Source organism: Carcharodon carcharias, chromosome 29 (assembly GCF_017639515.1).
Source record: "Carcharodon carcharias isolate sCarCar2 chromosome 29, sCarCar2.pri, whole genome shotgun sequence".
Classification (NCBI taxonomy): domain Eukaryota; kingdom Metazoa; phylum Chordata; class Chondrichthyes; order Lamniformes; family Lamnidae; genus Carcharodon; species Carcharodon carcharias.
Genome location: NC_054495.1, coordinates 6,446,027 through 6,460,100, shown reverse-complemented (window position 1 = coordinate 6,460,100; position 14,074 = coordinate 6,446,027). Strand labels below are relative to the sequence as shown.

Genomic DNA, 14,074 nt, shown 5'->3' with positions numbered 1-14,074 from the left:
AACTTAAACCAAGCAGTTTGATGCTGATTGGTTAAGGCATTGTCCTGAGGAATGACCCAGCAAGTGGCTATCGCTTATTTTGTCCAGCTGACACAGGTGCAATGCGTGTACATGTTCTTTCCATCTGCAAACAACTGGGCCCTGCATATTAATATATGTAGCTTCCCCAGTACACGCAAACGTGCCACACTGTGAGCTCCACTGACAATCTTAAATTGGCTATCGGTGTAAATTTTAGCACACCCAGGATTATTCAGCAACTGTTGCCCAATCGTGGAATCACATCTAATGTTGGACACTGTGTTTTGAGTTTTGCAAGCACGGGGCTGGTTCAGTACAGTTTGTACCTTGCCCGCTGCGAACTGTGGAAGAGACACACTGTTTGATACGATCCACCATTCTTTGGAATGTATGTCCTACCTAGCTAGCATCACACTGGCACTGAAATTCACATACCATATTACTCATTTGTATGATAGGCAGAGCGTTTTTTTTGCATTCTGCTTTATTTTTGCATCAGCATTGTGTTAGTGGTGCATACCACTCATGTTGCAATGGCACAGTAGCAGCATGAAACAGCTAGCTTCACCTGTTGCTCAAATTTTTGAGATACCTTGCCCTTCCAGGGTAATCTGAAGTAGTCTGGGTACTTTGTCAGGCCAAAAAGTGATGGCCTTAGGCCCATTCATGAGTTTACGTGATATATAGTGCAAAATGATCTGATCAGGGCAGCCATTATCCCACAGGATGTCTTTGATGCACCCTATTTCAGCATCAAGCTTGCATACTGAGCAAACAGCTTGGGCCCAATTTATAAAGTTGCCAATAAGGCCAATCTTATAGCACGTGGAACTGTAAGAATCCCAACGCACATATTAACTGGTGAAAGTAGGCAAGGATTCTGGCATCAAGCCAAAAAGACGTTCTGCCTATCACACAAATGAGTAGTGTGGAATATGAATTTCAGTGCCAGTGCAATACTAGGTAATTAGGCCTTACGTCTCAAAAACTGGTTACGTCTCACAAACAGCATTTCACATCCACAGTTCACGAAGTACAGACCGTACCCAACCAGCCTGTCCTTGCAAAATTCAAAATACAGTGCCCAACATTAGATGTGATTCTGCGATTGGAGAACATTTTCTAAATAATCCTCAATTCAAGATTGTCAGTCATGCTCGCATTGTGGAAGATTTGCGTGTACTAGAAGCTACATATATCAATACGCAGGGCCCAGCTCTTTGCAGATGGAAAGAACATGTACACACATTGCACCTGTTTCAGCTAAACCAAATAAGTGATAGCCATTCGTTGGTTCATTCCTCAGGACAATGCCTTAACCAATCAGAGTTAAGCTGCCTGGTTTAAGTTTCAAACAATGCTTGGCAGTTAGCCCCGCGCATCCACCCTCACACCTTCTCCTCCCTCCCAGAAACATGATAGGGTCCCCCTTGTCCTCACTTATCATCCCACCAGCCTCCGCATTCAAAGGATCATTCTCCGCTATTTCCGCCAACTCCAGCATGATCCCACCACCAAACACATCTTCCCTTCACCCCCCCACCCCAGCGGCATTCCGTAGCGATCGTTCCCTCCGTGACACCCTGGTCCACGCCTCCATCACCCCCTACTCCTCAACCCCTCCCACGGCACCTTCCACAGAAGATGCAACACCTGCCCCTTCACTTCCCCTCTCCTCACCGTCCAAGGGCCCAAATACTCTTTTCAAGTGAAGCAGCATTTCACTTGCGCTTCCTTCAAATTAGTCTACTGCATTCGTTGCTCCCAATGCAGTTTCCTGTACATTGGAGAGACCAAACACAGACTGGGTGACCGCTTTGCAGAACACCTTCGGTCTCTCCGCAAGCGTTACCCAGACCTCCCTGTCGCTTGCCATTTTAACACTCCACCCTGCTCTCATGCCCACATGTCTATCCTTGGCTTGCTGCATTGTTCCAGTGAAGCTCAACTCAAATTGGAGGAACAGCAACTCATCTTCCGACTAGGCACTTTACAGCTTTCCGGACTGAATATTGAGTCCAACAATTTTAGCACGTGAACTCTCTCCTCCATCCCCACCCCCTTTCTGTTTTTTCCCCCTCCTTTTTGTTTTTTCCAATAATTTATATAGATTTTTCTTTTCCCACCTATTTCCATTATTTTAAATGTATTTCCATCCATTGTTTTATCTCTACCTTTTAGCCTTTTTAGATTCCTTCACCCCACCCCACCCCCACTAGGGCTATCTGTCCTTGTTTGTCCTGCTTTCTACCCTTAATTAGCACATTCCTTTAGAAAATATCACCACCTTCAATACCTCTTTGTTCTTTTGTCTGTGACATCTTTTGGTTATCTCCACCTATCACTGGCCCTTTACCTAGCTCTTCTTGTCCCAACACCCCACCCCTGTTAAACCAGCTTATATTTCACCCCTTTCCTATTTTTACTTAGTTCTGTTGAAGAGTAATGAGGACTCAAAACGTCAACTGTGCTCTTCTCCGCCAATGCTGTCAGACCTGCTGAGTTTTTCCAGGTATTTTTGTATTTGTTTTTGTCTTGGCAATTAACTGTCAGTCGCCATTATTTGGTGCATTCTCCATGGCAATGCCTCTACTAATCACTGTCCACTTGCCAACCAATCGGCACTCTCTTGTCATACAGTATAAAGCAGTTGCTACCCCGACAATGGTATTCTTGTGATTGTCCTGATGAGTGCAAGAGGAAAAGCTTCGGCAAAATGTCTTTTTTCAGCAACACTCAAGATCTGAAGGTCCTTGAGAGGGTGCAGAGGAGATTTATCAGGATGGTTTCAGGGATGAGGGATTTTGGCTATAAGATTAGGTTGGGGAATTGGGGTTTTTTCATTGGAACAAAGGAGATTGAGGGGAGATTTGACAGCGGTATAGAAGATTGTGACAGACTAGAATAAAATAGACAAAGAAAAACTCATCTCATTAGCTGATGGTACAGGGACTCATAGATAGAGATCTGAGGTTCTGGGTCAGAGATGCCAGGGGTCCGTGAGAAAGAATCTTTTACCGGAGCAAGTGGTAATGCTCTGGAATTCACTGCCTAAGCGGGTGATCAGAGCGGACATGATTAATGATTTCAAAAGGAAATTGGCTGGATACTTAAGGTAAATAAACCTGGAGGCGATAAGGCTAGAGTGGGGAATGGATTGTTCTACAGAGAGCTGGCATGGACCCACCTGAACAAATGGCCTCCTTCTGTGCCATAATGACTCTATGACTCTAAGGTCTTCCCTTCTCCCATCCCCTGGGCCAGATGCTCAAGTGGAAATGCCACCAACTATTATTATTACCCTGCCTTTAAAACAATGTAGCAACAGTGACATTGCATAAAAACAAAATGTCTTCTGAGCGATGAGGAGACTGATATAATTCCGCATGATCCACATTCTGGTCAAACCAAAGATACAGATTGCAAGTTTGCAATAAGCCTAAATTAGAGCTGTTAAAGCAGTATCATATGTTGTTAGCAGTTGGAGGTAATTGCTTTCAAGATAATAGGTATATTCATTGTTTTTTTTGGTGATCTACTTCCTTATTTCCTTGTAAGTTATGCAGTGCAGAATGAAACACAGGGTCATATTTCACTGTGTTGGTAATGATTAAAGTTGCAATGCTATAAGAATGTAAGAACTAGCAGCAGGAGTAGGCAATTCAGCCCCTCGAGCCTGCCCTGCCATTCAATAAGATCATGGTTGATCTCATTTCGGCCTCAACTCCAATTTCCCGCCCTCTCCCCAGAGCCTTTCAACCCGTTACTAATTAAAAATCTATCTATCTCCCCTTTAAATTTATTCAGCGTCCCAGCATCCACTGCACTCTGAGGTAGTGAATTCCACAGATTCACAACCATGTGAGAAAAGTAATTCCTCCTCATCTCTGATTTAAATCTACCAGTCCTTAGCCTAAAACTATGGCTTCTCATTCTAGAGTGCCCCACAAGGGGAAATATCCACTCCACGTCTATCCCCTTTAACATCTATCCCCTTTAGCATCTTATATACTTCAATTAGATCTCCTCTCCTCCTTCTAAACTCTAACATGTATAGGCCTAAACTGCTCAATCTCTCCTCATAAGACAAGCCCCGCATCTCTGGAATCAACCTAGTGAACCTCCTCTGAATCGCCTCCAATGCAACTACATCCTTCCTCAAGTAAGGGGACCAAAACTGTGCACAGTACTCAGGTTGTGGTCTCACCAATGCCTTGTACAGTTCCAACAATACTTCCCTATTTTTATGCTCTATTCCTTTAGCAAAAAATGCCAAAATTCCATTTGCCTTCCATATTACCTGCTGTACCTGCATACTCGCTTTCAGCAATTCATGCACGAGGACACCCATTTAAATAATAAGTCACCTTTTTATTCTTCTGACCAAAATGGATAACCGCACCGTTATCCACGTTAAACTCCATCTGCCAAATTTTAGCCCATTCACCTAACCTGTCCATATCCATTTGTAAGTTTCTTCTTTCTTCATTGCAACTTACTTTCCCACCTATTTTGGTGATTTGGTGGCATCTGCAAATTTAGCTGTTGTACCTTCTATCCCTGAATCCAAGTCATTTATCTAGATTGTAAATAGTTGGGGCCCAAGGACCGAACTCTGTGGCACCCCGCTAGTTACAGCTTGCCATCCAGAAAAAGACCCATTTATCCCGATTCTCCATTTTCTGTTGGTTAGCCAATCCTCTGTCCAAGCTAATATATTACCCCTAACTCCGTGTGATCTTATTTTGTGTATTAATCTTTTGTGTGGCTCCTTATTAAAGGCCTTCTGGAAGTCCAGATACACCATGCCTACAGGATCCCCATTATCCACTTTGCTTGTCACATCTCGCAAATTAGTCAAACATGATTTACTCTTCATAAAACCATGTGACTCTGATGGATTGCATTTTGACTTTTCAAATGCCCCATTACTATTCCTTAATAATGGTTTCCAGCAATTTCGCAATGACAGATGTTAAACTAACTGGTCTATAGTTTTCTACTTTCTGCCTTGCCCCCTTTTTGAATCAGGGCGTTATATTAGCATTTTTCCAATCTACTGGAACCTTTCTAGAATCCAGTCAGTGCCACCATCTGCCTGGTGTTTGGAGATTATTCTTCTTCCTGACACTCTTCAAATCCATAGGTAAAAGCAAAATACTGCGGATGCTGGAAATCTGAATCAAAAACAAAAATAGCTGGAAAAACTCAGCCAGTCTGACAGCATCTGAGGAGATGAATACACTTAATGTTTCGTGTCCTAATCCATCCTCTTCAAATCCATCCTTGTTTCTTACTTTCCTGCTCTCCTTTTTTGAAAGTTAAGGAGGTGAAGATCTTCTGGCAAAGGTGGAAGCTGGAACCAGTCTGTCTTTAGTGTGGGTTTATTCACAAAATCCTGTATACCTTAAGTGCAGGCTCCCTTTCCCTTCCACATAACTCCATCCTGCCACAGGTGGAAACTGGCTCTTATATATGTACCCTAACTTTTCCCCAATTCGTATCAACTGCTCTTAATCATAACTAGAGCACGCACTCAATTGTCACAGCATTTGCAACATTAACACTGAAGATAAAGTCTGTAACCAGCAAACATCAACATATGGAGATAAAGGGGAAGGCCAGCTAGTGCACCAGGCCTGCCTCATTCACTCATTGTGAAACCATGATCCCAATTCATGCCTCCACTAACCCAGGCACACAATCTTCTGAGAGAAGCGAAATAGGGAATATCTTGCTGGGGTAATAGTCACCACGGGCATATTCTGCACGTTGGCACTCCACCCAAGTAACCATCCATCTTGTTGCAAAGCACAGGCTGACCAAGTCTTTCATAGCCATGTCTGATCATGTTGCCAATTAACTTCACAACAAGGAATTCCAGAGGCAGAACAGGAGCAGCAACCATCTTCTGCTGACCTCCGGCTTAGATATTCAAATAAGCCGAGGGTGAAAATACCCTGTTTCTCTTTTCAGGAGCCGTGGCTGAGTCTCTAAATCACACAAATAGTTCCTTGCCCAACACTTTTGTTAACATTAAACCTTAAAGAGAGAAAGGCTTGCATTTGTAGAGCACCTTTCACTGCCTCAGGATGACCCAAAGTGCTTTGCCGCCAATGGACTGTTGTTTTGAAGTGTAGTTTACCGTTGTAAATTAGGAAATGGAGCAGTGAATGAGCAAACAGCAATGTGATACATAGAACCCTTTGCTGAGTCCATCAGGAAGGATCCAGGCTTAAGAGGAGTGACGATCCCAGGCAGTGGCGGCACTCAGGTCAAAGCCTCCCTGTACATGGATTATATCACCGTCTCCTGCTCGGATCCGCTGTCGGTGCACAGACTGATCCACATCTGCTACCAGTTCGAACTGGCCTCGGGAGCCAAGGTAAATCATGGGAAGAGTGAGGCCATGTTCTTTGGGAACTGGGCTGACCTATCCTGAAGGTGCTGGGGATATGGTTCGGAGGGACCAGGGCACGCGTTAGGAACTGGAAGGAGCGAATGTCTACGGTGCAAAGAAAACTGGGCATGTGGGAGCGACGCTCCCTCTCCATTGCGAGTAAGAACCTGGTCATCAGGTGTGAGGCACTCTCGTTGTTGCTGTACGTGGCGCAGATCAGGCCCATTCCACACTCCTGCGCGATGGCGATCACCCGAGACATCTTCCGCTTTATCTGGAGGTCGAAAATGGATTGTGTCTGCAGGGACGCGATGTACAAGCCTCTAGATAAGGGAGGAAAAAACGTGCCCAACATCGCCCTCATACTGATGGCCACCTTTGTGTGCAGCTGCATCAAGCTATGCAGAGACCGTCGGTACGCAAACACCAAGTGTCACTACATGCTGAGGTTCTACCTGTCCCCAGTGTTACGAAGGATGGGTCTGGCCACGATGCCGCGGAACGCTCCAAGTAGTTGGACTGTGCCGTACCACCTGTCCCTCGTGGGAAAATTTATGCAGAGAAACAGCTTTGACCACAAGTCTATCAGGCAGTGGTTGGCAAGTAACACCTTAAAGGCCCTGAGGGAAAAGGAGAGGGTGGATCCTGTGGGATGGTTCCCCGAGCAGATTGTCAAAGTCATTTGGCAGAATGCCTCATCACCAGAACTTTCCAACAAGCACCAAGACGTAGCTTGGCTGGTGGTGAGAAAGGCCCTCCCCATCAGATCCTTCCTACATGCCAGGAGTCTCACCCCCTCGGCAAAAAGGTCTTGGACAGCGACCTTTCCCCATTTTGCCTTTGTGGCGGCTGCAGGGACGCGATGTACAAGCCTCTAGATAAGGGAGGAAAAAACGTGCCCAACATCGCCCTCATACTGATGGCCACCTTTGTGTGCAGCTGCATCAAGCTATGCAGAGACCGTCGGTACGCAAACACCAAGTGTCACTACATGCTGAGGTTCTACCTGTCCCCAGTGTTACGAAGGATGGGTCTGGCCACGATGCCGCGGAACGCTCCAAGTAGTTGGACTGTGCCGTACCACCTGTCCCTCGTGGGAAAATTTATGCAGAGAAACAGCTTTGACCACAAGTCTATCAGGCAGTGGTTGGCAAGTAACACCTTAAAGGCCCTGAGGGAAAAGGAGAGGGTGGATCCTGTGGGATGGTTCCCCGAGCAGATTGTCAAAGTCATTTGGCAGAATGCCTCATCACCAGAACTTTCCAACAAGCACCAAGACGTAGCTTGGCTGGTGGCTGTGGTGGGGACGAGACCATTGTTCACCTCCTTGTGGAATGTACCTTTGCAAAGAAAGTCTGGAGAGAGATGCAGTGGTTTCTGTCGAGGTTCATCCCGAGCAGTTCTGTGACACAGGACTCTGTGCTCTATGGGCTGTTCCCAGGGACCCACACCGACACAAACATCAACTGCAGCTGGAGGATCATCAACTCGGTGAAAGACGCTCTCTGGTCTGCCTGAAACTTGTTGGTCTTCCAGTGCAAAGAGTTGTCCCTGACCGAGTGTTGAAGAATGGCACATTCCAAGGTCCAGGTCTACGTGCTGAGGGATGTACTAAAGCTTGGGGCAGCCGCCACAAAGGCAAAATGGGGAAAGGTCGCTGTCCAAGACCTTTTTGCCATAGTGCACCGAGGGGCTGGGAACTGTTTAGAGCCCCTCGGGCTGTACAGCTCATGATGAACGTATGCATTGAATACTGGTTGTATTATAATTGTATTGAAGCACCTCAGAGTGCAACGTGATGTATGCTGATAACTCCAATACCATTGCACTGTCTGATTGTCTGTAATGACCATGTTGAAATGTCTGTAATGTTCACTGATTGTATTGAAGCACCTCGTGATCCATGTGTAAAAGTTGAGTCTGATTGTACCTTTTGTGATGGCAATTTAGAAATGTTTTGTAATGTTCTTCCGGATATTTTATGAATAAAGTATATTTTTCAAAAAAAAAAGTGATAATGACCAAATAATTGGCTGATGGTGTTTGTTGATGGATATATATACTATATATATATATTTTTTTTATATAGATATTGGTCAGGACACCAGGGAGAACTCAACTGTTCTTCTGTTGAAATAGTAGTGATTGGATCTTTTACGAAGACCTGAGAGAACAGACAGGCCTCTTAGTTTGATGTCTCATCCTAAAAGATAGCCCCACCGAAGATGCAGCACTCACCCAGCACTGGGATGTCAGCCTGGATTTTCTGCTTAAGAATGTGATTTGAACACACAGCCTTCTGACCCTGAGGCATGAGTGCTACCCACTGAGTCACAGCACACACAAACCTCTTTAACATGAGGAAACTTTCCCAACAAATAGCAGAGTTTACATGGGGTCATATAATTGAGAAGTTTCTGGGAAGATCAAAGCACCCACTGAATCATGGTTAATTTAGCTACACCCTGCTTTCAGCACTTGGCTTTGAGTCCTCAGTTTAATCAAATTGTCCTCAGTTGTCAAGTCCATGACCGACCCATGCTCCCCAACGCAGACACACAGAATCACTGTGACCTGGATCAGATGCTGCAGCAATTAAATAAAGCATTTTAAATTTACCCTTTGTGGTGACCTACGGGCAGAAATTTCTCAGCCCGCCTGCACAGTCTCTCTGAAAAAATGTATTAATTTTCACCCCTCCATGGGCTCAGCCATTTTGAGGCACCCTCGCATTCCCTCCCTGCTTGAGCAGCGCCCCCCTCCCACCCTGGGCCTGCCAAGTCTCCTGCCAGCTCTCTGATTGGGCCAGAGTCAGTTGGTGACTGCCCGTCATCCTCAAACAGATGGCAAGCTCCGAGTTAGCTAATTAGGCAGCCGTCTCTGGGGAAATAGTGCCCCTGGCCTGTTCTCCAGAAACTCCAAGCTTGGCCCTGACACCAAATCCCAAACTCTTTCCTGATTTCTCACTGGCTGTAAACTTCTGTTCTGCAATATTTATTATACAGCGCTTTTCAGGGCCACCGAACGTCTCAAAACGCCTTACAGGCAATGAAGGGTATTTGAAGTGTATTCACTGTTGCAATATAGGAAATGAGGCAGCCAATTTGTGTACAGCCAGCTCCCACAAACAGCATTGTGATCATGACCAGATAATCTGTTTTTGTTATATTGATTGAGGGATAAATATTGGCCAGCACTCCTAGGCTAACTCCCCTCCTCTTGTTCAAAATAATGCTATGGGACCTTTTATCATCCAAGCAGGTGGATGGGGCCTCAGTTTAACATCTCATCTGAAAGGGAGCACCTCCGGCAAAGCAGTAATCCCTCAATCAGGACATTGTGACTCAGATGCGAGAGTAGTATCAACTGAGCCAATGCTGAACCAAAAGTGACAATTGGACTATAAAGTATAGTGCTGAAAACACCTTAGTTTTAGAGGCAACACACACCCTTCATGCCCCATGTACTACTATCTTGCACAAGCAGACCCCACTGTAGCAATGGAATACCCATTAGGCACTGCTGGTCTGGGTGTCATTTTAGGACACCCACTTCTTGTTCCTATTTTGATTGCAGTTGTGAACTGTTGCATATTAATGGTAGCTTGCATCACAAGATAGTTTCTATGTGCTTGCAAAAGCTCTATGGTATGTATAACCCTCAACTTGAGCAATATGCAGGGAAAAATTTCTAAACAATATGACCGTAACCAGGTGATAAGAAGTTTGTTTTGGAACATAAGAGCAGGAGTAGGCCATTCAGCTCCTCAAGCCTGCTCTGCCATTTAACTAAATCGTGGCTGATCTTCTACCCCAATGCCATCTTCCCACACTATCCCTACATCACCTGATGTCATTGGTATCTAGAAATCTATCTTCCTCTGTTGTAATTTTCTTAGTATTTTCTGTCAAAACCAGTGGTGCATCAATTAGTTTAAAAAAGAGAAAAGTTAAAAGGAGAAATATAAAAAGATGAGTGGAGCCAGCATGAAAGGTTGTTAGGTGGTATTGAGGCTGAGGGAGGGAAATCAGGAAGGGAGGTCAGGGAGGCAGCAATGATGGGGAGTTCGGAGAGGAAGTTGAGAGGGGGAGATTGGAGTTCAGGTGCTGCAGAGATCAGAATCATGGTTCTGTCACTTACGTCTTTGCTGCAGGTGATCCCTGGAGCTAGCTTCCCCGCATGTAGCCCACAACGCTGGCTGTCTCAGAGCTGTCAAATCATAGAAAGGGAGATCTTAAACATGAAAATCAGATGTGGTGCAGAGAGTGGGGTTATCACCCACTTCACATTATCACCCAGAGTCAATAACACCCGGCAAAGGATCATCCTCACAATATACATGTGATGAAGGACACCGGGGTTGGAGAAGATGTCAGAATTAGATGAATGTGAAGATAGCTGGGGGTTTTAGGTGTGGAGAAGGTTCCAGAGATGGGGAGAGGTGAGGCCATAGAAAGATTTGAACACAAGGATGAGATGCCACCAGACTTGGAGTCAATGTAGATTAGCTCGCACAGGAGCGATAAGTAAAGGGGGCATGATGTGAGTTAGGAGCAAAATATTGGATGAGCTGAAGTTATTGGAGGATGCAAGGTTGGAGGCCTGCAAGGAGACCTTTGGAATAATTGAGTTTGAAGTTAATAAAGGCATTGAATTTCAGCAGAAGATGGATTGAGGCAGGTGTGGAGTTGGGTGATATGATAGAGGAGGAAGTAAAGCGGCTCTGGTGATGAAGAGAATATGGAGCAGCTACTAAACCAAGTTGGACAGATAAATGACTAAGAAAGATTTCAGACAAATTATGAATACTGTGGTGAGTATTATGGTCCTATTGGAATGTTGTCGAAAGATTATATTCACATCATGTTGTTTGACGGAAACCAATCATAAACCATGGGTCCTGTTCATAAGAACATAGGTACTAAGGAGCAGAAGGAGGCCATTCAGCCCTTCACACCCATTCTGCCATTCAATTAGATCATGGGTGATCTGTATCTTAATTCCACCCCTGGCCTTTGTTCCATATCCCTGAATACCCTTACCCAACAATAATTTATCGATCTCCATTTTGCAATTTCCATTGCTCACATTCTAACCAAAGCATGAATGGGGAATTACATAAAATTACATAAGATCGACAGCGCTGAAGCAAGCCGTTTGACCCAACAGGTCTACGTTGGTGTACCACAAGAGCATCCTCCCACCCCTCTGCATCTAACACTGAGATGGCTGCATAAGAAGGTTACACAGTGCCAGCAAAAATGCTGTCAATTTCAAAAAGAGAAAAGAAACCAGTAGAAAATGCAATGCATGCAATCCTCCTGCTGCAGACCTTCAAGCAGATTCAAAATGTCAAGAAAATGTCATCCAAATGTTTTTTCGCTTACCTATGTAGTCTATTAAGTAACAAGGCCCCGGTGTCATGAAGCTATTAAAGTATACAATTGTTATTGGATTTTTTTTAAATTGTGGTTTAGTCTGTGGGTGTGTCTGTGTGCGTTAATTGGATTAAATCCAGCTAGTCTGGATGTTTTGATGTAAACAGTAAGCTACAGTACATTTGCCTTTTGTTGAATAGAGCATTCAAGAAGGGGAATGAAATCTTGCAACTAGCTACGAGAGATCAAGCAATGTTTATATTACTAATAAAATTGGTACTATGAAAGGGCTTTTATTGTTAGAAGAGGTGGAGTTCAAAGACCCTGGCGATACAATGAAATTTTACATTCAAAGAGAAGTGCTGGGTAGGATAGAAAGCAGTTTTGTGGGTGCAGGGCAGAGAGGCATGTAACATCAAAGTAGCCATAAGCCTACAACTGCATGCAAAGCAACCAAAGTGAAAGGAACCTCATCTTGACCTTGTAAGGTGACAATGCTTTGCCTGCTGCCTGCTTAAAGTCTATGGGCAGAATTTTCCTGTTGGCGTACGGGGGCGGGACCCGTACGCCAACATGTAAAATGACGCGTGGTGACATCGGGCGAGTGTCCCGACATCACTGCGCGCCGTCGAGATATTTTGATGGGTGGGCTCGTGATGATCTCCGATGCGCGCCCGCCATTAATTAATGGGCCACTTAAGGCCCTTGAGGCTCCAATTGATGGGGATTTTGCGGTGCCCGTGTGATCTTCGGCTCATCGCATGGGCGCAACAAGCAGGCGGGTAGGAGACATTTATATAAACCTCATCCACGGGCGGGATAAGAGGGCTCAGTGGGGTCATGAGTCTGCTTCTTTAAATGTTTAGCCTGAAAAGTGACTGAAACTTGCCTGTGTGAGCTGCCAAACTTCAGAACGCATACCAGCTGCTTGGACTGAACTCACAGCTTTCAGGCCAGCACTTTGCAATGAGGAATCGTTTTGGGGCCTGTAGGTTTCAGGAAGCCTTCCCTGAGCCTGGGAATGGGGGGTGATCTCTCCACTGGAGGTACCTCCTTTGAGGTCCAGAAGGGGGTGGAGGCCAGGAGTGCACCTTCAGCCTCCAGGGGTGCAGGGCCAAGAGGTAGTCCAAGGTGGAAGGGGCAGCAGAAGACGCCACTATCCTGCTGCCAGGGTTTACAAGTGGCGAAGTAGCCACCTCAATATGTCTGATGTCCAATGCCTCTCAAGGGAGACAGTCAACATTATCTGTCAGATGATTGGGTCTGAGATTTCTCCTAACTGTGTGGATGGACACTCCATGCCAGTGCCTCTAAATGTCACAGCTGCCCTCAACTTCTATGCCTCCAGCTCTTTCCAGGGGCTGGTGGGTGATCTTTGTGGTGTCTCCCAGTCAGCTGTCCACACTTGGGCCAAGCAGGTCACAGATGCTCTGTTCAGATGGGCATTGACCTTCATCCACTGCCGCTGGGTTGAGACCAGCCAGACAGAGCTAGCCAGAGGCTTCGCAGCGATTGCTGGGTTCCCCCGCATCCAGGGTGCAATAGACTGCAAACTTGTGGCCATCAAGGCCCCAGCAGGTGAGCCCGGTGCCTTCATCAACAGGAAGGGCTTCCACTCCATGAACATGCAGATAGTGTGTGATCACAGGATGCAGATTCTACAAGTCTGTGCAAGGTACCCAGGCAGCTCCTACGATGCCAACGTTCTCAGATGCTCCCAGGTGCCGAGGCTCTTCAGTGCTCCAGCCCGGCTGGATGGATGGCTGCTGGGTGACAAGGGCTATCCCCTCAGAAGGTGGCTCATGACTCCTCTCCGCCATCCAAGAACAGAAGCTGAACAGCGGTACAATAGAAGGGCTGTGGTGGAGAGAGCCACCGGTCTTCTCAAGATGATCTTCCGATGCCTGGACCATTCAGGGGCTGCACTCCAGTATCCCCCTCAGGTCGTGTGTCGGTGATAGTGGTTGCATGCTGCGCTCTCCACAATCTTGCGCTGGAAAGGGGGGGACGCAGTGGACGATGAAGATGTAGATGCAGTGGCTGTGGCTGCACACAATGCGTCCAGCAGTGAGTCCGAGGATGAACAGGCACAGGGAAATGCTGAGGGGGTAGATGCTGACCCGGGCATACTCCAGGGAGGCAGGGACATCCAGGATGCTCTAATCCAATGCACCTTCAGCTAGCACAGCACATATGGACCTCCAGGACAAGCCTGAGCTGCAGGTTCCATCTTGGATACCTAAGGGCAAAATCTGCCTGGATAGGAACATTAAGG

General features: G+C 46.0%; 1 long non-coding RNA gene across 1 annotated transcript in view; it reads right to left on the bottom strand.

Annotated features, from left to right (window-relative positions):
- Window positions 1-11,862, bottom strand: part of LOC121271040 — a 31,187-nt gene extending 19,325 nt beyond the window's left edge. The window contains exons 1-2 of the long non-coding RNA XR_005941661.1: window positions 11,809-11,862; window positions 10,562-10,630 (exon numbers count right to left, since the gene is read on the bottom strand). This is a non-coding gene — a long non-coding RNA (uncharacterized LOC121271040). The remainder of the gene's footprint in view (window positions 1-10,561; window positions 10,631-11,808) is intronic.
- Between the last annotated feature and the right edge of the window lie 2,212 nt (window positions 11,863-14,074).